Here is a 26593-nt window from a genome sequence, read left to right on the forward strand (position 1 = left end):
TCCTTGTACTGCGGTATCATTTTGGGCGATGACTGGGTGCTACTCAGGGCTATCGTCATACCTGCCTGGGCTACAAGATCAGAGAGGTCTTCCCTGTCTGTTTTCATGTAGTCCGGGGAGGTACATCCCAGGTTGTTCAACCAACATGGACAGTGACAGTCATATTTGTACTTGTTGTGGAGTTAGAGTGCATGGGTTATGTGGCAGATCCTGGCACCCAACAGGCAGCTGACAGTAACCTTCTCTTTGTTTAGCCTGGTGAGTGGGACATCAGTGTGCCTGACTATAGATTCACCTATGACGAGTGTGTTGGGTATGTTGTTTTGCCTTGTGGGCTGTGGTTTATTGGCACAGAGTCTGTGGGCTATGTGTCATTTGGGTTGTGTTGGGGGGTGGATGTTGCTTGCGTTTCTGCTTTGGAGGTCTCTGTTGCTTGAGGAGATTATTACTGAGAGCCTCTGTGAATGTTTTCGTGTTTCTATGTGTGGATTATGGTGGTGTAGTTTTAGTGGGACTATGTGGTGAGTGTGCTGTGGTTCACGTTTTTACCTTCTCCTCTTGACTGTAAAGTTCAGTCTTGGTTGGATAGAGCTTTACCTCCAGTTTGGCTAGATAACTGCATCTCTCACATTTTGTGGTGTTGGGTGGTAGGAGGAGAGGGTTGTCTGTGTACATGAAGTAATTGCTACATTGCCCCAAGATGCCCAGATTCATCAGATAGACAGGAGAGAACACTGGCAGTTGACCCTTGGACATGCCTGAATAAAAACTACTTTGAGGAAAGTGAGTATAAGAGGTGTTTTTCTCTAAGCAAGTGAGGAAAGTAAGTACAAAAATTGTTTTTCTCTAGATAAAGAGGAAGGTTAAGTGCTGTAGTAATTTGTAGCTTATTTGGTGCTATCAACAAGTTCTGAACACGAATAGGCAAATTCAAGTGCTAAAACTAAGAATCTGTACTTGGATCTTGGGGTAGATAGGCTACCTAATGCTTACCACTCCCACTGATAAGCTAGAAGGCTTTCCTCCAACACAGAAAGGCTTTGGGGGCTCAGAAGCTTACAAACCGTCCTGGATACAGGAAATCTGTATCTGGACTAGACTAGTTACAAGAAAGGCAGGAAACGAGCTTTTTTTGGAAATTGGAAAGGGAGAAAGGAGAAACAGAAGATAATTCAACATTAAGGACCTAAGTGGCTTGCCCTTCACAAATGTTCTCTGTGTATTAGGTGGAATGAGCTAGTGACACTAGACTGGGATAGAGCTGAACAGATGTGTACTTCTACTCTGGTAGGAGTGTCTGAAGTCAAAATATGATCTCACTCCACTGGGTTGAGTGGGCAAATGAAATAGCCCCAGGAGGAGTGTTCAAACACAAATTTACAGGTGGGGGAGGGCAATTCCAAAGCCACCAAGATTAATACCAGAACAAGAACCGGTAGTACAGGGGAGGATCAAATATTTTAAATTAAAGTTAGCATTTTGCTTAACCAGTCTCAAAAGGAAACCATGTTTTCCTTTTGCATCTTTTTTTGTTACAATGTTTTGGGAATTTTCATAAGCAGGCTTCAGTAATATGTGTTTCAGTGCTTCTGCACTTCAATAAACCAACATATACACAATTTTAAATTCTATGTGTGGCAGTAGCAGTCATAACTAGTGCTATCCTTTTCAAGGATACATACACTAATTTGTTCTAACATCATGTGATGTTTCTTCCTACTGCAAACTTGTAGGATGACTATACTAACTGCAGGTTAGCTCTCACTGTCAAAGGTGATGCTAAGTTAAGTTAAATGTATGTAAGTGCTTAAAACTAATCTGTTTATATCAAAGTGAAACTACTGCGTTGGAATCAGCTAAATGTATTTCAAATTAAATGGCATCTGGAAACATCAATTAAGCTGCTGAAGCAGAAGCAACGACAGAATAAACAGTAAAAGAGATAAATCTTACCAAAAGCAAATAAGCACAAAACTAAAACAGAATCAGTTTGACAACTTTAAGTAATTTTAAAGTTACATATACATTAACAGACTAAAGAAAAATGTCCAAGTATTTGTTATGGTAGCCTTCAAAGCATAATGCAACAGATATATCTTGAAGTCTGATAAAGATGCTAGACCATTCCATTCTATACGATGGCTTTTGACAGCATTATAAGAAAATAAATATGTATGTAAATTAAGTAAATTAGAGCATCAAGCTGTGTTTGACATTCATTCTGAAAATAATACATAAGCAAAAAATTACAGAATGTTAACTGATACCACACAAACAAAATAATCTGTTAATGAATTGTATTAAATACACTGCATAATAAAAATATTATAGTTCCTCAAACAAAAGGTTTTCTAAACAGCAACAACAAAGTAAAAAAAAACAAAAACATCAGTTTAAACTCACACAGATAATCAAGGGACCATTAATTAGTTAAATAATGGTAGTTGACCTTTTCTACAACTAAAGACATTAAAGCAGTATTAATTAGAAAAGCTGCATAAAAATCACAGAAAGACACATACAGCCATTAAAATGAGTTATTGATCATTTTTTAGACTGCAATGGCAGTTATTCCCATTCTTCAGTTTCATATGTGCACTTGAAAAACAATAGTAGAGACCATCCCAAATTAGGTGTACCATTCATAGGATCATAGGGTCATAAGAAGTTACTGGCTATTTGCCCTGAGGCTATTACAAGCCTAGCCAAAAATGTAGCCCATATTCCAATAAGTCAGCCCCGATGCCCCTGTCCAACAGGGACACAGGTGGAATTCCAGGGGTGTATTTTCTGTTCCCCATCCAGTTAGCCAAGTTGCTGCTAAAAAGGGATAATGAGGTACTCTGCTTGATGTAGACGGGGAGTCTATTCCACAGAAGGGGGGTCTCTGGGATACAAATCATTGCTGCCAACAAGTCCTATTGATGCCACAGAACAGGTTGAAGTTAGGCCTGCGGGTTACTCGAGTGGAGCTTGACTTGGAGATATGCAGCAGTCCCATCAAGGTGACGTCTGAGATTGTTTTGTATGCCATACAGAGGTCAACTCTGAGGAATGTGTATGAGACTGAGTAGAGGGGACAGGGCTTTTAGCCTATCTGTGTAGGGTAGATGTTTGAGGCCCTGGATTTTTCTGCCGAGGAACATCTGTGGTCTCTCCAGCTGCTGCATGTGCTTTGTGAGGTACATGCCAAAAGGGGCATTGTACTCCATAATGGGTCTTATAAGGGAAAAATACAGGGATGTTATGGCCTTCTTGAACCTGGATGAGGTACCCTTCCTAATGAGGTGGGCCATGAAGAAGGCTTTCTTTACAACAGAGGCATTATGGTGGTCAAATGTCAGGTTGCTATCAACCAGGGTGCCCAAGTCCATCACAACAGATTGCATGCTTAGAACCTTGTTATTGTTGTGATAATTTGTGGGGATGTCACTCTCCCCAAAGGGGTTGATGATGCATTTTTTGGCATTCAATTTGAGGCCATGTTTCTGGCACCAGTCATTTGTTTGTTTGAGACCCTCTTGGAGGATGTCTACATCACTAGGGGAATTGATGACAGCACCCAGCTTGCAGTCATCTGTAAATGTGGTCAACAATAGCCCACTGGTTTTGACCTGCACCTTAGAAAGATATATCCCAAACAACAGGGCCACAAGACCAATTGCTGGGGTATGCTGCTTGTTATGCATCTCCTGCTTGTGGTGGCTTCCCCTATTTTGACTAGGTGGGTTCTATCAGTGAATCAGTTTGCTACCTGTCTGGTAACATACAGATTGATGTCTAGGTGAGAGAGTTTATCTATTATACCCAAGTGGAGAACAGTATCAAAGGCTTTGGCTAGGTCAAGGTAGGCAGTGTGCACTGTCTTTCCCTCGTCCATGGCTTTGGTGACTGTCTCAAAGAATTCAACCAAGTTTAACAGGCATGACCAGAAAGGCTCATCCAGACTCTGCTACACTTTGCTGTGAAGGAAAGGTTAGTTTGCTTTTATTTTTTGTATTTTGTATATTTTAAATACTGTAGTTTGTTTTCTTTACCTTGTGTTTTACCTGCATTCTGCTTTAACAGCATATTAAAACTTCAAAAGAGACCACAGCTCTCTCTCTCTTCTGAGTCAGGCAGAATTTTTTTTCCTGCCCTCCCACCCAGTCATAGTTGTCTTGTTAAATACCACTGTCTTTCTAGTTGCCTGCCTCTTATGTTAATCTGACCATATATCTCATTTCCTCTCTACTTTCAGTGGCTTGTGTGAGTAATCACTAAATCAAAAACACCTCCCCTTCAACTATTTAAATTTATTGGCCATCCTACTGTATTCCATAGTACCAGAATACATAAATGACCACCCCTTTCAACCCATCTTGCTGTTTTAAAAATAGTAACTCTCCACTAAACCTTAACTTTTTAAACAGGTAAAACTTAAGTTACCTACTTTCACGTCTACCTTCTCTAGTGCACACTGCAGTGTGCATTTTTTTTTCATCTTACTTTTAAGCATCCCTTTGACTAGCACTTTCTCTAATACCTGCTGGAAAGCACTAGGAAGCCTTAAACTGACACAAGCACTCAACTCTCCTTGTTAATAAGGAGAAATTAATAGTAGGCACTAAACAGCCTATAATTGCAAAGTACCTTGCTAAGATAAGGGAAAACAGCTCCTGTACTTTACCAAAAAAAAAGCATCAAACCAGGCATGTCCAAGGGTCAGCTTCGAGTGATTTCTCCTGTCGTTCCTGGTGAATCTGGGCATACTGGGGCAATGCAGCAATTGCCTCATGTAGACAGACAACCCTCTCCTCCTACAACCTGTGAGAGATGCATTTACATAGCCAAAATGGAAGCAAAGCTCTCTCCACCCAAGATTGTGCTAGATAGTCAAGAGGAGAAGATTAACACCCACACTACACCTCAAGCAACACATAGCCCTTCTAAACCCACACCACCAACACCCACATATAGCAACACTAAATCCACATATGCAGAGGCCCTTAACTGTAACCTGCCCAAGCAACAAGGACCTCTGAAGCTGAAACACAAACAAACACCAGTCACAACCAAAGTGTCACATAGTTCAAAACACCTGTGTGCCACCCAGCAACAGCCCCTAAGGCAAGACAATGTACCTAACACTTTAGTCATAGGTGACTCTATAGTCCGGCACACTGATGTCCCTCTCACTAGGTTGAGCAAGGAGAAAATTACAGTCAGCTGCCTGTCGGGTGCCAGGATCTGCCACATAACGCATGCACTCAAGTCACTCCACAACAAGTACAAATATGACTCTGTCATTGTCCATGTTGGAGTGAATGACTTGAGACGTACCTCCCTGGACTACATGAAAAGAGAGATGGAAGAGCTCTCGGATCATGTGGCCCAGGCAGGTATGACCCTAGCCCTGAGTAGCATCCTGCCTTCGCCCAGAATGATACCACAATACAAGGACAAAATGATTGACTTCAACAATTGGCTAAGCTTCTGGTGTCATTCAAAGGGGATCCAGTATCTGTCTGCCTGGGACGACATGATTGACAGACCACGATGCTTTGCCAGAGATGGTCTGCACCTGTCGCCTCTGGGATTCAGGTTACTGGCTAAGGCTCTTGCCACCCCTATAGTGCCTTTTTTAGGCAAAGTTCAAAGAACAAAACCACCACTGTAACAGGTACAAGCATGCAAAATCTGAAGGTCATGCTACTCAATGCTAGAAGTCTAAACCTCAAAATGCATTCTCTCGAGGCACTCCTAAAAATGGAGAACATCGATATCTGTGCAGTAACTGAGACCTGGTTCAAGGCTCCAGAGAGCACCCCTGCAATACCAGGCTACAACTCTTACCACACTTTTCGGCCACCAAAGAAGAACCAAAACACTAAAGGTGGAGGAGTGTCAGTATTCACCAAGGATATTCACACCACCAGGCTAGTTGCCCAACACAATGTGTCTGAAATTCTCCAGGTGCAACTAACATTAGGTAAGACTGCAATCCAAATTGTAGCTTGCTACAGATCCCCCACCATACCCCAAGATTCTCACTACACCTTTCTAAACATACTGGAAAATATTAAGATAGAACCAAACACCCTAATGCTGGGTGATTTTAACTACCCTGCCATTAACTGGGAAAGCTACTCATGTACCAATACCTTTGCCCAACGGTTCTTGGAATTCATAAATTCCAATGCCCAGGATCAACTAATCCATAGTCCCACCAGGGGCACCAGTATCCTAGACCTGGTCATTACCAACATGGGAAATCGATATTCCACACCTATGGTCACCCCCTCTTTAGTCACGTCTGACCATAAGCTAATCACCCTTAACATCCACATTCCACCCCCATCCCCCGTAAGGAAACCTCCATAAAAAACTTCTCCAAAGCCAACTTCATGCTACTCAAGTCAGAAGTGACAAACTTCATGACACCCATGCAGACGGGAGCTGAAAGTTCAACTGCTGAATCCTACACTAAGGCACTGTACGAGCACATCCACTCATGCATAAATCGTGCCATCCCAAATAGAACCAAGATGCTCTCATCCAAAAAAAAAGAAGCCAATCTGGTGGTCCTCTGCCGTAAACAAACTTTACAACAAAAGGAAGAAACTGTTGCAGAAAGGAGGAAAATCCCAGGATGCAAAAAACTTCCTTACCAGCCTCAGTAAGAAACTGAGATGCCTCATAAAATCCTCCAAAGCTAGTTACGAAAAGAAAATTGCCAAAGATTCCAAAGACAACAACAAGGCATTCTATAACTATGTCAAGAATCTAAATGGCAATGCTCAGATCTGCTCTGAGCTAAAACAGAATGGCATTAAATATAGTGATGCCAAGGATATTGCCAATATCCTGGCAGATCAATTCAGTGCCAACGTCACCCCCCTTCTCACCCCATAAATGGCCTATCTCAATACCAGAAGATTGCAAAATTCCGGTAATAACGGCCACACAGGTAAAAAACGCACTCTCCAAAGCTAAGAATACAGCATCCATGGGACCAGATGACATCTCGGGCTGTGTACTACATGAACTACAGTATGAACTGGACACCTCACCTAAGTGTTATGTTTAATCATAGCCTCACCTCAGGTTTTGTGCCCACTGAGTGGCGCACAGCTACAGTTATCCCACACCACAAGGGGGGATCCACCTTGGATCCTGAAAACTAGTGTCCCATCAGTCTGACAAGCCTTATCTGCAAGGCCATGGAGCGTAGTATCATGGAACTTATAAACAAAGACATTGGCAACCTTCAAACACTGGATCCAACCCAGTTTGGGTTCGTGAAGGGCCGATCTTGTCTCCTGAACTTGATTGACTTCTTCGAATCAGTCTCCAGAGCCATGGACAAGAGTAAGGTGGTCCACACAGCCTATCTAGACCTTGCCAAGGCCTTTGACACCATCCCTCACCCTGGCATCATAGATAAACTTACTAAGCTGGGCATTAATCCCTACGTCACCCAATGGGTTGCTAACTGGCTTACTGATAGAACCCACACTGTAAAAGTAGCCAACTCCAAATCCAGCTCCAGACAAGTGACAAGTGGAGTACCTCAGGGTTCAGTCCTGGGAGAACCCACACTGTAAAAGTAGCTGACTCCAAATCCAGCTCCTGACAAGTGGAATACCTCAGGGTTCAGTCCTGGGACTGCTCTTGTTTGGCATATACTTCTATGAAGTACAGGCCAACACTAAGGGACTCTGGCTAACAAAGTTCACAGATGACTGCAAACTGGGAGCCATTATTGAATCCCCAAATGATGTGGATACTCTACAAAAGGGCCTTACAGAAACAGATGCTTGGTGCCAGAGCCATGGGCTCAAGCTCAATGCCAAGAAATGTATAGTTATCCCCTTTGGGAAAAAACATGTATCCGTGAATTACCATATAGGTGGCAGTACACTAAACACCGAAAGTTTGATAAGAGACTTAGGGACACAGGTGGACAGTGGTCTCACCTTCGATAACCACATCGCCACAACAGTCAGGAAATCCTTCTATGTGGCACACCTCATCACTAAGGGCTTTTCATCCAGAAAAAAGGAGGTCATTGTCCCACTGTACTCATCCCTCACTAGACCCATTATAGAATACAATGCCCTGTTTGGTATGTACCTCTCAAGACATCTGTAACAACTGGAAAGGTCACAGAAATACCTCACTAAAAGAATCACAGGCCTAAAGCATATTCCCTACGCTGACCACCTTAAAAAACTCCAGCTATACTCTGTCGCATATCGTCTACTCAGAGGCGATCTTTGCCTAACATACAAGGCCATGTCAAACCCAGAGCTGTTGGACATGTTACACTTAAAGAAATCCCAATCCCTCAGAGCCACACGCTCCAGGGATCTAAACATTGTCATCACAATGAACAAAACATGCTGGAGGGATAGGTTCCTGACACAGAGACTCCCCAGACTCTGGAATAGATTTCCCATACATGTCAAGCAGAGTGCCTCTTTGTTCCTCTTCAAAAGGAACCTTGACAATTGGATGGGAGAAAGGAAATTCACCCCGGGGATCATGTCAGTCATCCTGCTAGACAGGGGTCCAGGGAAGTAAATGGTGTGGAAAGAAATAGCCAGGGAATTGTTATGGCTAGGCTTGTATAGGCCCTATGGCTGATAGCCTAGTACCAGCCTATGAACCTATGACTTCCCCTTGCCAATATCAATCTGTGTGGGATTAAGTGTTTGGAGGTTACCAATGTCCTTGTTAATGAGGTCCTTGATAATCTGTTCCATGGCCTTGCAGATCAAGCTAGTTAGGATGATGAGTCTATAATTTCCTGGATCGGTGGATGCTCCACCTTTGTTCAAAAGGATGGCAGTGGCTTTTGATGAATAGGACGCCTAATGGTGCTGCATGTGCCTGCTTGAGTTCATGTAGGATGCAGCCTGGGATGTTATTGGGTCCCATGGAGGCTGTATTTGTTGCCTTTGAGAGGGCAGTGATGACTTACTCCCTAGAAATAAGGGTAGGGGACAGGTGCTGTGGATGTCCTGATTTACTGATGGGGGCACAGAGGGGTGAAGTTTTTGCTGAACCTAGGTTGGCTATATCTACTGTGTTTGTGTATGGGGTGTCCTTAACCACCAGTTCTGAGCAGATCTGAGTGCTTCTTTTGAGATTTTAGACATGTATGAAGAAGGTCTTATGATTATCGTTAGTGGATGTGGCCAGTTTGTACTCAAAGTTTGCTTTGGGGGATTTTACTAGTACTCTTATTTGCTTGTTCATGCTAAGAAGAGGTTGTTTCCAATTAGGCACCTACTTCTTCTTGGTAGTGGACAGTATTTTTTTCCTTTCATTATAGGTTCGTAGGTAGGTACTAGGGTCTCTGTCCAAAGGCATTTATAAGCCTAGTCAGAATGTGTTGGCTTTCACTGCCCCCTTAGATTAGTTTCCTGTGCCTCTGTACAGCAGAGCCACTGAAGTGATCCCCAGGGTAAACTTCCTCTTTCCCATCCACTCGTCAAGGTTTCTCTTGGAGAGTGTTTGGGAGGAGCTCTGCCTTAAATGTAGATTGGAATCTTGTTCCAGAGCATGGGTAGTCTCTCGGACAGGAATCTATCCCTCCAGCATGTCCTACTTATTGTTGTGGTGAGGTTTAGGTCACTAGAGTGTGTGGCTCGAGGGGATATGGTTTTCTTTAGGTGGAGCATGTCCATCAATTCTGGGTTGGACATGGCCTTTTATGTCAGGCAGAGATCAACTCTGAGTAGGCGGTATGCAACCGAGTACAGCTGGAGTTTCTTCAGTCGAGCTGCATAGGGCATCTGTTTTAGGCCAGTGATCCTCTTGGTGAGGTACTTCTGTGGTCTTTCCAGCTGTTGCAGGTGTCTTGTAAGTTACATCCCAAATGGGGCATTGTACACTATGATGGGTCTGCTGAGTGATGCATAGAAGGGCACAATGACCTCTTTTGATCTGGGGCTACCACGTACGTGGGAATTTGTGGGTACTTTGTTTTTTCCAAAGGGGATGACTATGTACATTTTGGCATTTAGCTTGAGGCAATGGTTTTGACACCAGGTATCTGTCAATGAGACCCTTTTGGAGGATGTCTGTGTCATCAGGAGAGTCAATTATAGCCCCTAGTTTGCAGTCGTCAGCGAACTTGTTCAGCCAAAGTCCTCCTGTGCTTGCCTATGCCTCTGAGAAGTATATGCCGAAAAGGAGGGGTCCTAAGACTGAGCCCTGGGGAATGCCACTTGTAACCGGTTTAGAGTCAGACTTAGCTCCTGCAACTCTTACCATGTGGGTTCTGTCCGTGAGCTAGTTGGTAACCCATCTCATGATGTAGGGGTTTATGTTCAGGCTGGTGATCTTGTCTATAAAACCAGAATGGGGAATGGTGTTGAAGGCCTTTGCGAGGTCTAGGTAGGCTGTGTGGACCACCTTTCCCTCATCTATAGCCTTGGTAACTGTCTCAAAGAAGTCCACCAGGTTTAGGAGGCATGTTTTTCCCTTAACAAAGCTGAACTGGGTAGGGTCCAGCGTTTGGAGGTTCCCAATGTCTCTGTTAATGAGGTCTATGATGAGCTGCTCCATAGCCTTGCAGACCAAGCTAGTCAGGCTTATAGGGTGATAGTTCCCAAGGTCTGTTGTAGCTCCACCTTTGTGGAGTGGAATAACCGTTGCTGTGTGCCACTCTATGGGTACGTAGCCTGTGGAGAGGCTGAGTTTACATAGTGTGTTTAGGTGAGGGGTTAGTTCATCTTTGAGCTTGTGTAGGACACAACCTGGGACACCGTTCAGTCCCATTATTGATGCTGTGCTTTTGGCTTTGGAGAGGACTGTTTTAACCTGAGTGTCTGTGATTTCAGGGGCTCTACATTCTTCTGGTATGGTTATGGGCCCTTTTGGGGGTGAGTGAAGTTTACACTGAACCTGTCTGCCAGAAATGTTGACGATATTGGTCGGTTCAGTGTATTTTGTGCCATTCTGCACTAACTCCGAGCAGGTCTGGGAATTGCCACTTAAATTCTTGACATAGCTAAAGAATGCCTTGTGGTTATCTTTGGAGTCCTTGGCAAAATCTCTTTTAAAGCTAGCCTTGGATGATTTTATGAGGGATCGTAGTTTCTTGCTGATACTGATCAGGGATGTCTCCCCCTCTTGGGATTTTACTCTTTTCTGTACTAGTTTCCTCCTTCTATTGTATAGCTTGTTTATGGCAGGGGACACCAGACTGGTTTCCTTTTCTTGGAGGAGTGAGTCTTGGTTTTGCTTGGGATAGCACAATCCATGAATTCTTGTAGGTGCCTGTAGAGTGCATTAGTAAAGGATTTTGCAGCTTGGGCAACATTATCCTTTAGCATGGGGGATTTGAAACTTTCCACCTCGGCCTTAAGTTAATGTGAAGTTGAAAAGTTTTTCACGGTAGTTTCTTTGACCAGGGGTGGGGGCGGAATGTGTATATCCAGAGTGATTAGTTTATGGTCAGATCTAACCAGTGAGGGGTTGACTTCCGGTATGGAACACCAGTCTCCCATGTTGATGATGACCAGGTCCAATATGTTGTCACCTCTGGTGGGAGTGTTGACCAGTTGATCCAGGGCATTTGAGTTTATAAATTCTAGGAAATGTTGGGCAAGGGAGTTAGTACTTGAGTAGTTCTCCCAGTTAATGTGTGGGTAGTTGAAATCACCCAATATCAGGGTGTTTGGTAGGACCTTTATGTTTCCCAGTGTTTCCAGAAATGCGGAATGGGGGTCCTGGGACATGGTGGGTGATCTTTAGCAAGCTACAATTTCAATTGTAGTTCTGCCAACTGTTTGTTGCACATGGATGATCTCTGAAACATCATGCTGTGCCACTAACCTGGAGGTGTGGGTATCCTTGATGAATATGGATACGCCCCCACCTTTTGTATTTCGGTCCGGGTTTTGTGGCTGAAATGTATGGTATGAATTGTAGCCTGGTAGTGCTGGGGTCCTCTCTGGAGCCTTAAACCAGGTTTTTGTTAGTGCACATATATCTATTTTCTCCATACTGAGGAGTGCCTCGAGTGCATACATTTTGAGGTTTAGACTTCTGGCATTGAGTAGCATTACCCTCCGTTCTTTGTTAATTGTGCTATTTATGGCAGTGGGTTTGTCTTTTGAGCCTTGCCTAAAAAAGGCACTATGGGGGTGACAAGAGCCTTGGCCAGTATTTGAAAGTCTAAGGGTGATGGTTGCAAGCCATCTCTAATGAAGCAGCGTGGCTTGTTGAGCATGTCATCTCAGGCTGACAGACACTGGATCCCCTTTGAATGACACCAGAAGCTTAGCCAATTGTTGAAATTGATAATTTTTTCTTTATACTGTGATATCATTCTTGGTGAGGGCAGGATGCTACTCAGGGTTAGGGTCATACTGGCCTGGGCTACATGATCAGAGAGCTCTTCCATGTCTCTTTTCATGTAGTCCAGGGAGGCATGGCTCAGGTCATTCACGCCAACATGGACAATGACAAAGTCATATTTGTACTTGTTCTGGAGTGACCCGAGTGCTTGTGTTATGTGGCGATCCTGGCACCCGACAGGCAGCTAACAGTAACTTTCTCCTTGTTCAGCCTAGTGAGTGGGACGTCAGTGTGCCTGACTATAGAGTCACCTATTACTAGTGTTTGGGTATATTATTTTGCCTTAAGGGCTGTGATTGCGTGACACACTGGTTTTGTGAAGTATGTGTTTCATGGTTTGTGTTGGGGGAGTGGAGGTTGCTTGGATGTCTGCTTTGGAGGTCTCTGTTGCTTTTGCAGATTTTTATTTAGAGTCTCCGAGTATGTTTTTGTGTACTTATGTGTGTTTTTTGCCAGTGCTGGTTTCATAGGTCTATGTGAGACTGGTGGTGTGATGCAAGTAATTCCCTTCTCGTCTTGACTGTCTGGTTCAGTCTTGGGTTGAGAGAGCTTAGTCTCCAGTTTGGCTGTATAATTGCATCTCTTGCATGTATTACTGTTTGGTGGTAGGAATAGAGGGTTGTCTGTGTAGATGAGGCAGTTGTAACATTGCCTCAAAATGCCCAGATTCACCAGTTGGACCGGAGAGTACACCTGAAACTACCCTTTCAACATGCCTGGATATGTACAGTGAGCTGTTGTACTGATTGGCTGATAAAGTCGAATAGAGAGCCTTGCTCTTCTCTACAGTATGGGGGGGGTCTAGTACTAAGGTTTATTAGTGGTTGCTATGAGTTTTGAGCAAGTGTCGGGCTACGAAGTGAATGGTTTGAGTGCTTAAGTTGAAAGTTTGTCTAGTTCCAAGGGAAAAATTGAAGAGTAGACTTTGTGGATCCGGGAATAGTTATACCCTAGCTAACTGGCGTTGGCAGGTGCGCAAAACCACGTTAATGTGGGTTTTATAGCAGGGAAATGAAAGAGATAGAAATTAGCCCAAAATGGCCAATAAACTACTAATTTCTGGGCTGAAACCACTCCTCCAGGGACAGATAGGCTGCTTAAAGCTCTCCTCTCTCACAGGTGAACAGAGAAACTTCCTTCTATCCAAGTAAGGTATGGGCAAACACAGAAACTTGCAACACAGCCCTGAATTCAGCACTAACCTGAAAACTGGACTATACTAGCTTAGAAATGTTCAAAAAAACACTTTAAATGCACAGAAATGGCTATCACACTTGAGTGTGTAGCCTACAACAGTTAAACAGGTAATTTAAACACAAAAACAACTTTGTTAAAATGCAGGCAATAAAATAAGTACAATATGTAGCTGAAACAAGCTTTTTAAATCATGGAAACTCTAAAAAAATGGCGTTTTAGGCAGAATTAGCTAAAGGCAGGAAGAAAAATGCAGAAAAATGATAATCACTCCAAAGTCTCTCTTTTCTCTCTCTGCTGCTGTAGAACTCTGCATAGATATTTATTGCAGATATCCGCAAGACAGGTTTTCCCTTCTTTGAGGAAGAGGATTTTGTCCTCTTGGATATACCTGATTCCATGCAGCTTCCATAGTGCTTTGGTGTTCAGCAAATTCCATTCAGAGTGAAGCAATACCATTAATACTAAGAAGAAACATTGGTGAAAATTGTAGTCCACCAGAAAAGATCCTTATTAAATTAATCCTATTTATATCTACCAGTGAATCAATCAGGGGTGACTGCAAAGAGACATCAAGCAGGAAACTGTCAACAAGAGAATACAGTTAGCTTTTTTTCCCTACTCTGCATATGATTAAACACAGGGACTGATGTTGTAGATGAGGCTTGCTGGACAGGTGGGATATGTCAGGTGGGATCTGAAAGACCATGACTTAGTCTTCGTGCTTGTTCTGTTTGGCTGTCTGAATAAACTTGAATATCAAGGGAAATGGGAAGAATTTAGCGAAGTCTTGTTGTCCATATTTGAGGAAAAGCATTCCTTTATGGAAGAGTAATTGGTAAGTAGAAATGGTTCCATTTGATGATGTGCAGAGATACAAACAGATCACGACCAAACAGCCACAGTGAGGTAAGAGTTTCCAGGCCACAGAGAAAATGAGGGATCAGTCACATGATATCAGAATGAACCATCTGAGCCTATCTGAAAGATAGTTTGATACTGAAGAAATATGACTGACTATAAGAAAGCATTTGTTTGACAAAGCCCACTCCAGTAACCTCACTGTCTCTGAACACAGGAGTTAAGAATAAGTTAATCAAGGCTCCAGAGAGCACCTCTGCAATACCAGGCTACAACTCTTACCACACTTTTCAGCCACAAAACCAAGACCAAAACACTAAAGGTGCAGTGTCCATATTCACCAAGGATATTCACACCTACAGGCTAGTTGACCAACACAAAGCATCTGAAATTCTCCAGGTGCAACTAACACTAGGTAAAACTGCAATCCAAACTGTAGCTTCTCCAGATCCCCCACCATGCCCCAAGATTCTCACTACACCTTTATAAACATACTGGAAAATATTAAGATACAACCAAACATCCTAATACTGGGTGATTTCAACTACCCTGCCATTAACTGGGAAAACTACTCGGGTACCAACTCTTTTTCCCAACGGTTCTTGGAATTCATAAATTCCAATGCCCTGGATCAACTAATCCATTGTCCCACCAGAGGCTCCAATATCCTAGACCTGGTCATTACCAACATGGGAGATAGATGTTCCACACCAGTGGTCACCCCCTCATTGGTCAGGTCTGACTATAAGCAAATCACCCTTGACATCCACATCCCACCCCCACCCCCCAGTAATGAGACCTCCTTAAAAAACGTCTCCAAAGCCAACTTCATGCTACTGAAGTCAGAAGTGACAAACTTCACAACACCCATGCAGATAGGATCTGAAAGTTTGACTGCAGAATCCTACACTAAGGCACTGTACAAGCACATCCACTCGTGCATGAATCATGCCATCCCAAACAGAACCAAGATGCTCTTCTCCAAAAAAGGAAGCCAATCTGGTGGTCCCCTGCTATAAACAAACTACACAACAGAAAGAAGAAACTGTTGCACAATAGAGGAAAATCCCAGGATGCAAAAACCTCCCTCACCAGCCTCAGTAAGAAGTTGAGATCCCTCATAAAATCCTAAAAAGCTAGTTATGAAAATAAAATTGCCAAAGATTCCAAAGAAAACCACAAGGCATTCAATAGTTGTCAAGAATCTAAATGGCAATGCTCAGATCTGCTCTGAGCTACAACAGAATGGCATCAAATATACTGAAACCAAGGATATTGCCAATATCCTGGCAGATCGATTTAGTGCCAACTTCACCCCCTCTCACCCCCTAAAAGGGCCCATCTCAATACCAAAAGATTGCCAAATAACGGTAATCAAGGCCACACAGGTAGAAACCGCACTCTCCAAAGCTAAGAATACAACATCCATGGGACCAGATGACATCCTGGGCTGTGTACTACATGAACTACAAAATTAACTGGCCCCTCACCTAAGTGTCATGTTTAATCATAGCCTCATCTTAGGCTTCATGCCCACTGAGTGTCACACAGCTACAGTTATTCCACTCCACAAGGGGGGATCCGCCTTGGATCCCAGGAACTACTGTCCCATCAGTCAGACAAGCCTGATCTGCAAGGGCATGGAACGCATTATCATGGAACTTATAAACAAAGATATTGTCAACCTTCAAACACTGGACCCCACCCAGTTTGGGTTTGTGAAGGGCCGATCCTGTCTCCTGAATCTGATTGACTTCTTCAAATCAGTCTCCAGAGCTGTGGATGAGGGTAAGGCGGTCCACACAGCCTATCTGGTCCTCGCCAAGGCCTTCAACACCATTCCCCACTTTGGAATCATAGATAAACTTACTAAGCTGGGCATAAATCCCTATGTCATTCGATGGTTTGCCAACTGGCTTACTGACAGAACCCAGACTGTAAAAATAGCCGACTCCAAATCCAGCTCCAGACAAGTGACAAGTTTAGTACCTCAGGGTTCAGTCCTGGGACCACTCTTGTTTGGCATCTACTTCTCTGAAGTACAGGCCAACACTAAGGGACTCTGGCTAACAAAGTTCTCAGATGACTGCAAACTGGGAAGCATTATTGAATCCCCAAATGATGTGGATATTCTACAAAAGGGCCTTACAGAAACAGATGCCTGGTGCTAGAGCCATGGGCTCAGGCTTAATGCCAAGAAATGTATAGTTATCCCCTTTGGAAAAAAACATGTACCTATGAATTACCACATAGGTGGCAGTACACTAAACATTGAAAGTGTGATGAGAGACTTAGGGACACAGATGGACAGTGGTCTCACTTTTGATAACATCGCCACAACAGTCCGGAAATCCTTCTATGTGGCACGCCTCATCACTAAGGGCTTTTCATCCAGAAAAAAGGAGGTCATTGTCCCACTGTACTCATCCCTCATTAGACCCATTATAGAGTATAATGCCCCGTTTGGCATGTACCTCACAAGACATCTGCAACAGCTGGAAAGGCCACAGAAATACCTCCCGTAAAGAATCACAGGCCTAAAGCAGATGCCATATGCTAACCAACTAAAAAAATCTCCAGCTATACTCTGTCGCATATCGTCTACTCAGAAGTGATCTCTGCTTAACATACAAGGCCATGTCAAACCGTGAGCTGTTGGACATGCTCCACTTAAAGAAATCCCAATCCCTCAGAGCCACACACTCCAGGGATCTAAACCTTGTCATCACAATGAACAAAACATGCTGGAGGGATAGGTTCCTGACCCAGAGACTCCCCATACTCTGGAATAGAATGCCCATGCATGTCAAGCAGAGCACCTCATTGGCCTCTTCAAAAGGAACCTTGTTGATTGGATGGGAGATAGGAAATTCACCCCAGGGATCATGTCAACCGCCCTGCTAGACAGGGGTCCAGAGAAGTAAATATCGTGGGAAGAAATATCCAAGGAATTGTTATGGCTAGGCTTGTATAGGCACTAGGGCCAATAGCCTAGTACCAACCTATGAACCTGCTTATTTATATATGATACCACAGCCATATTATCAGACTAGATGGCAACTGTACCCTGAGGCTGGGAGGAGTCCCAAAATGCCTAAAAAGTGAGGAGGACTTCCCTCATCTTTAATGTACTAAGGTGAAAAGTAGCCTTCTACTGTGACCATGTGTCATAAATTGTGGATTCTGTCAATGCTGCCCTACCCAAGGCTGACATTAGTCATTAAGCAAAGCCAACCGAATCACCTGCAGACAATTTTTCACTGCCGAGTGGCTAGGCCTGCCATGACGTACAGTCTGTGATCCCAGTTCTCCTAATTTGACGATACTGATCAGCATAGTTGATGCCCAAAGCAGTTCTATACATTTTTCCCCATCTAGATTCTGTGCTACTCCCTACAACTCCACTCTTGGCTGAAACACTTAGGATATTTTTGGAAGGTGCGGGGAACTCCTCAGGGACACATGGAAAACATGCAATCTCCATGCAAGCATTGACCACGGGTTAGAATTAACTTTGTACCTTCTGTATGGGAAGTAACAGTATTAACAATTATGACAACTGGTCCCTAGCTGCAGTGGTGGTGCTGCTGTAGTGTTGTCACCTCACAGTAAGACGTTGTCCTGTTTGATTCTCAGCTAGAGCATCTCCTGTGTGGAGACATGTGTGAATGCGCGTACCTTTTTTGAAAGTTGTGCGGCAAGGCTGGTAACTCAGCACATAAAAATCTACTGCCAATCATTAGTGGACCGGAGTTCAGCTGTGGCGACCCCTAACTGGGAAAAGCTGAAAGACACAAACAAATGACAACTGGTCCCTATGGGAGAGGCATCTACAGTGGCATTCATGTCAGTACAGGATTGGAAATCAGAAAGGGACTGCCCAGTGAAAGACTATACTGTGTAACTATTAGTGAAGATATGCCTAGCAGGCTCTAAAAATCTTTATATGATCCAAGAAATTGTCTGTTCACTGAGACCATAGTATTTTGAGAGTTTATTGCAGAATCCTCTTGTGAAACCTGACATGAGAAACAAGAAATTATGATGGTTACCACCATACCCAAACTTTCAGGCAAAGATTGACTTAAACTGAACTAGACATAAGAACAGAGAAAGGTGATGCACCGTTTCATAGATTCATAGATTACTAGGCTAATGACTCGGGGAGGCCTTTCTAAGCCTAGTCAAGATTTACTGAATGAATATTGACATCCTGTATCCAAACAGTAGATTGAGGGCCGGGCATTTACAAGCTACCTCTGTTCATAAGGGACATGGTTGTCAATCCTGGTGCAAATTTCCTATTCCTCAACCACTGGTCCTGGTTGTGGTTAAATTGGGTAATAGACAAACTCAGCTTCACATGGATGGGAAGCCTGTTCCATAGGAAGGCCAGTCTCTGGGACACATATATGTTTCTCCGGCATGTTCTGCTTAAGTCACAAAAAAGCTTCAGGTCCTTAGAACTTGTATTTCTGGTACTGTTTGACTTACGAATATGCAGGAGATTCTTAAGAGTGGGGGATTTGCAGATGCCTTGCAAGCCAGGCATAAACCACCCCTCAGTAATCATTAGGAGGAAAGGGGCTTTAAGGCGCTCTGTGTAAGGCAGGTTTGTTATGCCTTGTATTCTTTTTGTAAGGAACCTCTGTGGTTGCTGCAGTTGTTGCATATGCCTGGTCAGGTACATACAGAAGGGAGTGTTGTACTCTGATTGGTCTGACCTCTTTGGACCTAGATGCTATGCCCTTACTTATAAGTTGCACATCATAAATGGATTTTTTCACAACTGTGGCCTCATGGTGGTCAAAGGTAAGACTACTGTCTAGGTGACTATTCTGACCCCTGACCACTTGGCCAACTGTAAGGGGAGTATTATCAACTTGGATCGTTGACTTCCCAAATGGTACAATTATGCATTTCTTAGCAGTCATTTTAAGGCCATGGCTTTGGTACCATTTGTTAGTCAGTGATAGGCCTTCTTGTAGAATGTTAGTGTCTGCAGGGGAGACGATGATGACCCTAGCTTTTAATCATCTCCAACTTAGTCTGCTACAAACTTTCAGTGTTAAATTTAACTTCAGAGAAATAGATGCCAAAAAGGAGCATGCCCAGTACTAAACCCTAAGAGATTGCACTAGTTACTGGCATCTTGGTGGAGGTAACCTCACCTATTTTGACCTCTTGAGTCCTATCACTGAGCCAGTTGGCTATCCAGCAGATGATAAAAGGAGTTATTCCTAATTTAGAGAGTTTGTCTATAATGCTTGAGTGGGGTACTGTATGAAAAAGCCTTGGCCTGGACAAGGTAAGCTGTGTGCACAGTCTTTCCCCTCATCATTTGCTATGGTGACATTCTCAATGACATCCACCAGGTTTAATAGGCATGGCTTTCCTTTAACCAAGCTGAACTGTGATGGGCCCAGCATCTGCAAGCTACCTATGTCCTCATATATCATGTCATAACTTTTTCCATGGCCTTACATATAAGGCTGATCAGATTTATGTGACTGTAGTTAACCAGACCAGTGTTTGGACCTCCTTTGTGCAGTGGAATGACTGTAGCCATCTTTTATTTATCAGGCACAAAACCTGACTGTAGGCTATAGTTGAAAAGTGATTCAAGTGGCCCAGAGAAATCATGTTTCATGCTATTTATCAAGCATCCTGGAATGATATTAAAGGCCCACCAATGCAGTGTTTTTGACCTTGAAAAGTACATTGAAGACCTGTACCCTAGTAATAGTTGGGGGAGATTGTGGCATGCAGTATTTCCTTTGGACCATCAGGGGCTAGTGGGGGGAGAAATGTGAGCTGAATCTGTCAGCCAAAAGGTTGGAGTGGCCTCCAGTTCAGTGAGGGTGATGCCATTTACAGTAAGTTCTGTGCATTGTTGTGTATTTCCCTTGAGGTTACAGACATAGCTGTAGGTATCCTTTGCCTGAAAAGCTATTTTTTCATCAAATTTAGCCTTTGAAGAATTAATTAACCCTCTTATCTCCTGTTTTGATTGGTCTTGGAGGGTTTTAGTATGTTGGGCTTTCTTCATCCTATGCTTTGCAAAGACTCTTTTTCTTTTATTGTATAACCAGTTAATGTTATGATTCCACCCAGGAGGCTTGTCTTTTGAGTTTGACTTACTCATAGGTGTGTACTTGACCAATGGCCCTGGAGCCTTTACAAGTCTATCCCATAGAAGTGCCCTGGCATCATGCCGCTGTTAGTTCCCGGTGCGTCTGTCAAGTAGAGCCACTGGAGTGATCACCGGGGTGAACTTTGTATTTCCCATCCACTCATCAAGATTTCTCTTGAAAAGGGCCAGTGAGGTGCTCTGCTTGACATGTATGGGAATTCTATTCCAGAGAATGGGCAGTCTCTGGGTTATGAAGCTGTCCTTTCCAGCATGTTCTGTTGATTGTGGTAATGAGGTTGAGGTCCCTGAAGAGTGTGGTGTGGAGGGATTGGGATTTCTTTAGGTGTAACATTTCTAACAGGGCTGGGTCAGACATGGCTATGTAAGTCAAGCAGAGATTGCGTCTTAATAGACAATATGAGACAGAAAAAAGCTGGAGTTTTTTTGAGGCTGTTCATATAGGGCATGCATTTAAGGCCTAGGATCCTCTTCATGAGGTACTTTTGTGTCCTTTCCAGCTGTTGTAGGTGTTGGGTACATGCCAAATGGGGCATTATACTCGATGATTGGTCTAATGAGGGAAGAGTAGAGAGAGATGATGACCTCTTTCTTCCTAGATGCAAAACCCTTGGTAATGAGATGTGCCACATAGAAGGACTTTCTGACCACAGTGGCAATGTGGTGGTTGAAGGAGAGGTTGCTGTCAACCTTTGTCCCCAGATCTCTTATAATGCCCCCAATCTCTTATAACTTTTATTATGAGTAGGCAAAGCTCACTCAAACAACCATTAATGTGGCTGTACAGGGGTTTTGTAAATAGCTCAGTATATACTATGGTGTTTACTATTTTTGGAATTTTGCCAAGGTGTTGCTTAGTAGAGAGAGAAGTTAGCCTTGGAATAGTTCCTAAAGGTTTTTGGTTTCACTGGATCCCTGGATTTAACTTTTATTTCAAGTAGTATTGCCTTGTAGTCAGATCCAATGACCAAAGATATTACATTGGATGAAGAACATCGGTCCCCTATGTTCGTGAGTACAAGGTCAAGGCTGTTTGTACCCCTGGTAGGAGAATGGACCAACTGATCCAGGATGTTGATATTAACAAAGTTTAGGAATTGCTGGGCTTGTGCATTAGAAGTGGTATAGGATTCCCAGTCTATAGAGGGGTAATTGAGATCCCCCATGAATATCGTACTGAGTTGAATAGTGAGGGACTCTAGACATTGACATAGGTGATATGAGTTTTCTGGGACATGCAGGGGACATATAGGTTGCAAGGATATGGTGCAAGACTCTGTTTATGGTAAGATGCACATGTATGAGTTCCAGTGGGTCATACACCTTAACTTATTTATATTTATTCAGTGCTTACATTTACTTTGGTTTGAAGAAATAAGCACAATAATACATTTGACACTGAAGCTGAAGTTGAATAAAGATCCTGTCCCATCTACTAAGAATAGGTACTATGACAACTGGATCTTTCCAAGCCTTTCTGACAGCAAGAAATATATTTCTTAACATCGAGGGAGCCCCACAGGAGGTTAAGGGAGGAGATAGGAACTCCTCCTGCAAGATCATCTGCTGAGATGTGAAAGGGTTTAGCGTGCACTCCCCTTTTTGCATCATTTACAGTATTTCCCCAAATTAAGGTTCATCGGGAGACTTTTGAGGAATTTCCTGGAATCACCATCCTCAGAGTCAGGTAGCAGACACACTAATGGGGAAGCAACGACCTTCCTGTTCCACTATGGCTCCCTCTTTTCCTTGCTGGACATGGTTTAAGAGAAAGCAATAAACTGTCAGGGTGGAAGCTGATAACAGCTACCTGATTATCTGTTTTGTGGGATGATTGAAAGGGAACAAGATCAGATAAGAGAGAGCCTTCATTCATTACCAGGATTGTAGCAAGTGCTGATGGAGGACTGCGCAGGGAAGTCTGCAAATTAACTATGCAGTCAACGCCAAGAAGCCATCCAGTTTCAAGGACATCGATGCCAAAGTTGAACAACACTAATGATGACACCTAGACATCATCAGCACAAATTGGCCAACTGTAATGGTCACTGGTTTAAACATTTTGTTGGGAGCAAGTCATTGGCTTCTAGAATTCATTTGGAAACCTTAACAGTCATTGGCTTTAAGAACTCATTTGGGAACCCTAACAGTTATTAAATTAGAATTCTCTTAGGTACAACACAAGCAAAAAAAAAAAAAACCTCTAAGCAGCAAGGGCTGCAATGCAGGCTTAACTACATGTCAAAATGTTAAGGGCCTTGGTGTCAAATCTGACTCATCATCTCAAACACCTGGGACTTTCAAAGATTTTGAGATAGAATGAAGCAGCTCTGATAATGCTGGCATTGACAGTACTATCACTGTACAAGGCTGGGAAAAAACGTCTTTCAGTAACAAGGGTCTGAATGCAGAAGCAGCCAGTTTTAAAATAGAATTGAAGACATCGGTGTGAAATTCCATCTTAGCCTGTTTGTACCAGCACCTGGAACTTTGCATCAAAAGAATGAGCTCTGATGCTACCATCGTTGATGGCGTATTTAATGTGAAAGACATCAATGAAACTTCAAGTGGTCTTGACTCATCACTACTCTCAACATCGTTGCACATAACTGAATAAACTCTAGCCTCTGGAGATTGTGCACCAGCCTTCTAGGTTTTGAAACTGTAACAGAAGGTAAAGAAAAGTTTTCAGAAGAAAATAGACAATGACAATCAGTCCCTGTCTGATCTTCAATGAACTGGGAAAGGGTGGAGACCCATCTCCAACTGCACCTGCAAAACAGATTTAGTCATTTCACTATAGTCAATAGGGTTATGCAGGGAGTATAGTGAGAAGATATGGACAAAAATGGTGTAGGGGTCAGAAGTCCAGGAAAGGTCAGATTGCCTACCTCAGCTTTGGAGAGTAAGGTAAGCTGTTATCAGCTGTCCTTCCTACTCAGCTTAGGTCAAAGTCATCAACTACAGTGACCAATAATTTGGAAAAAACTAATATTACTAACAAAACAATTAGTATCATTGTGCAGTCTCTCTCTCTTTTTTTTTAAGCAACAAGAGTAGACTTACTGGAGGATAAGAAATGTATCAGTTATACTCTTTTTATGTTTCTTCTCATTAACTTTAGGTTTGGATAGCTTTGAAACTGAATCCTTGGAGCACTGAGAGATGAAAGCCTCACTAGAGGAAGAACTGTCTCTGGGAAACAACCCTTTTAAAAGTTTATTCCTCCTTTCTGTTAGAGTATGTTTGTTAAATACTTTACCTGTTTTAAACTCATCTTTAAATGGTCAATGCCAGGGTCAGCAGGTGGCACCTGTGAAAGGCAGACTGCATGTAGCAAGTGAATGGCTGGGCCTACATCAGAGGAGTCCGCCTTCTCTGAATAAAATTTAGAAGACGTTAACATAACACACTCCACCCAGAAGGTCTAAAAGAACACTGTGCCTCTAAGAAATACTTATTACAATGGCAGGGCCTCCATGTCAGAAATATATAGAATCAATCATCTTCACTCTGGCACCACATTAAGCTTAAATTGTAGTATCTTTTCATTTCATGTTTTGATTTCTCCTCTTATCTGGATTCTGCCTGGCAATGTATTAAAACATAAAGAAAATAAGTATTAATAATGTAACAGGTCATAGTGAATAGGCAGTTAATAGTTCTGTTATAAACTTGATTGCATAAGAAAAGCTTCACTTACAAACATCTTATTAGCTATAACCATGGCTCAATGTGACAATGATATAACAGCAATCACAGTTAGAAGTTGTTGAGTTCTTACAATTCTTAGTGTAGGCTCTGTGCAACCAAAATAATGGGAACTACAGCACTGTTTAATATTAACCATACTGTTCTTTCAACAAACCACTTTAACAGGCTTTTCTTTCTGCTGACTGTCTTTTTCAAAGCAGACAGTGATACACTGATACACAATAATACCTCCAAAAAGAAAAAAAGCAGGTATGTGAAAATGAATTAACACAGGCAGGTAATGAATACCTGGCTTTGCTCTTGTTCAAATCCTGGATAACCCAACAAATAACTTACTAACCTACTATGCTCTAAATTCAGGTACCACACTGCTACTATTAATAATAATAACAGTGGTCCCCAGCCAATGTAATCATCTGCTTTAAAATATTGTATTATCTCATGCTCTGTTTCGATTTAGTGATTTTATGGATGAATATGTGCTCTGGGCGGCCACGGTGGTGCAGCGGTTAGCGTTGCCGCCTCACAGCAAGAGGTTCTCCGGTTCGATTCTCGGCTGGGGTGCCTTCTGTGTGGAGTCTGCATGTCCTCCCTGTGGTCGCGTGGGTTTCCTCCAGGTGCTCCGGTTTCCTCCCACATGCCAAAGACATGCAGTAGGTGGATTGGACACTTTAAATTGGCCCTAGGTGTGAGTATGTGTGTGTGTGTGTGTCTTCTGTGGAAGGCTGGGCACCGGGCTGGCAACTCGACACTGTAAAACTCCACTGCCAATTATGAGCAGACAGATGATCCGCTGTGGTGACCCCTAACCGGGAAAAGCCGAAAGAAGAAGAAGATGGATGAATATGCACTCTCTATTTGTCAGTCTTACACATTCACTGTATCTGCAAAACTCAAACTAAAGCCTGTTTGTTTTATGGATGTCTTGATTTTAATGAAAAATATGAATTCTCTATTAGTCTGTCTTAAACATATGATGTATCTGATGTATCTGCAGTATTCTCAATGTACTCTTAAGGTGAAGTTTGATGTTTAATTCAACTGTATTGTTCACTTTACATCTATGTCAAGCTTTTCTCCCTGGGCCTCTGCTGAAAAAAGATTTGTGTCCAGTTGAACCTTCCTGGTAAACAAATGTAAAATAAATAAATCTGTTTTGTTTTTGTGTGTGTATATATATACTGTGACAAAAAGTAATTCACAATTGAATCATTCAATTTACAACACTGTTGATGAAGACTAGACACTATGTGGCTTTGTAATGGTCAAAATATTGTGATGTCAAAAGTTAATTAGTGCATTGTATCATACAAGGCCTATGTCTGGCTACACTATATAAACAAAGAAACAAACACTGCCTATGTGAAAACACGCACTGAGTTTAATGTAATTTCTATCACTTTCAAAACAACCTTCTAAGGCCCTCTTGATAAGTTTTCCTTCCATGAGCATCCAGTTATGACAGAACCTAAAAAGAACACTCCCTCATTTAATAAATAAACATAATATTGGTTTATCACAATTGCAAAAGATAAATTTGTGCTGTATGGAACGCCGTCTCCCTTCTAACAAAACGTAGAATTACATAGCACAACTGTGCTGGACTTTCTCCAACAAATATTCCAAAGATAACATCAAAAATATAAATTTCTCAAACCAGGATGCCAAACTACTTCACAAGTGCTTGTTAGGCATGATTAAACCACAATGTATACATTCCAGTAAGCAAAAATATATACTGTTATATGTTAAGATGTGATCCAGAAGGGAAACAATCTGGTTCTGATTAATTTGTTTATTTATTTTAACTTTTGACTCATTCTTTTAATATCCCCTATCTCTAAAATTCTGGAAAAATGTATTCAAAAACAACTTATCCATTACCTTCCAAATAACAAAATCCACTCCCCAACACAAGATGTATTCTGTCCAGGGCACAGCACATCTACTGCCCTAATCTCTTTCTTAGATATAATTAACAAAGCCCGACTCAGGCCATACAGTATCCACTCGCTTTCTGGATCTATCAAAAGCATTTGATTCTTTCTCTCAGTCTATCTTTCTGACCCAACTTTCTTCTACAAGTTTATCCTCCCAATCTCTTAACTAGTTGAAAAGCTATCTCTCAGATAGGCAACATGCTGTTAAATGGCAAAACTCTATTTCCCCCTACCTTCATAACCCTACAGACATTCCGCAAGGCTCAATTTTAAGTCCCCTTCTGTTTAACATATTTATAAATAATCTTCACCAAGCTATTCCAAAAGCCTCCCTAGTCCGGTACATAGATGATTCAGTCATAGTCTGCACTGCACCAAA

Source organism: Protopterus annectens, chromosome 1.part1 (assembly GCF_019279795.1).
Source record: "Protopterus annectens isolate FY-2018-M chromosome 1.part1, PAN1.0, whole genome shotgun sequence".
Taxonomy (NCBI): domain Eukaryota; kingdom Metazoa; phylum Chordata; order Ceratodontiformes; family Protopteridae; genus Protopterus; species Protopterus annectens.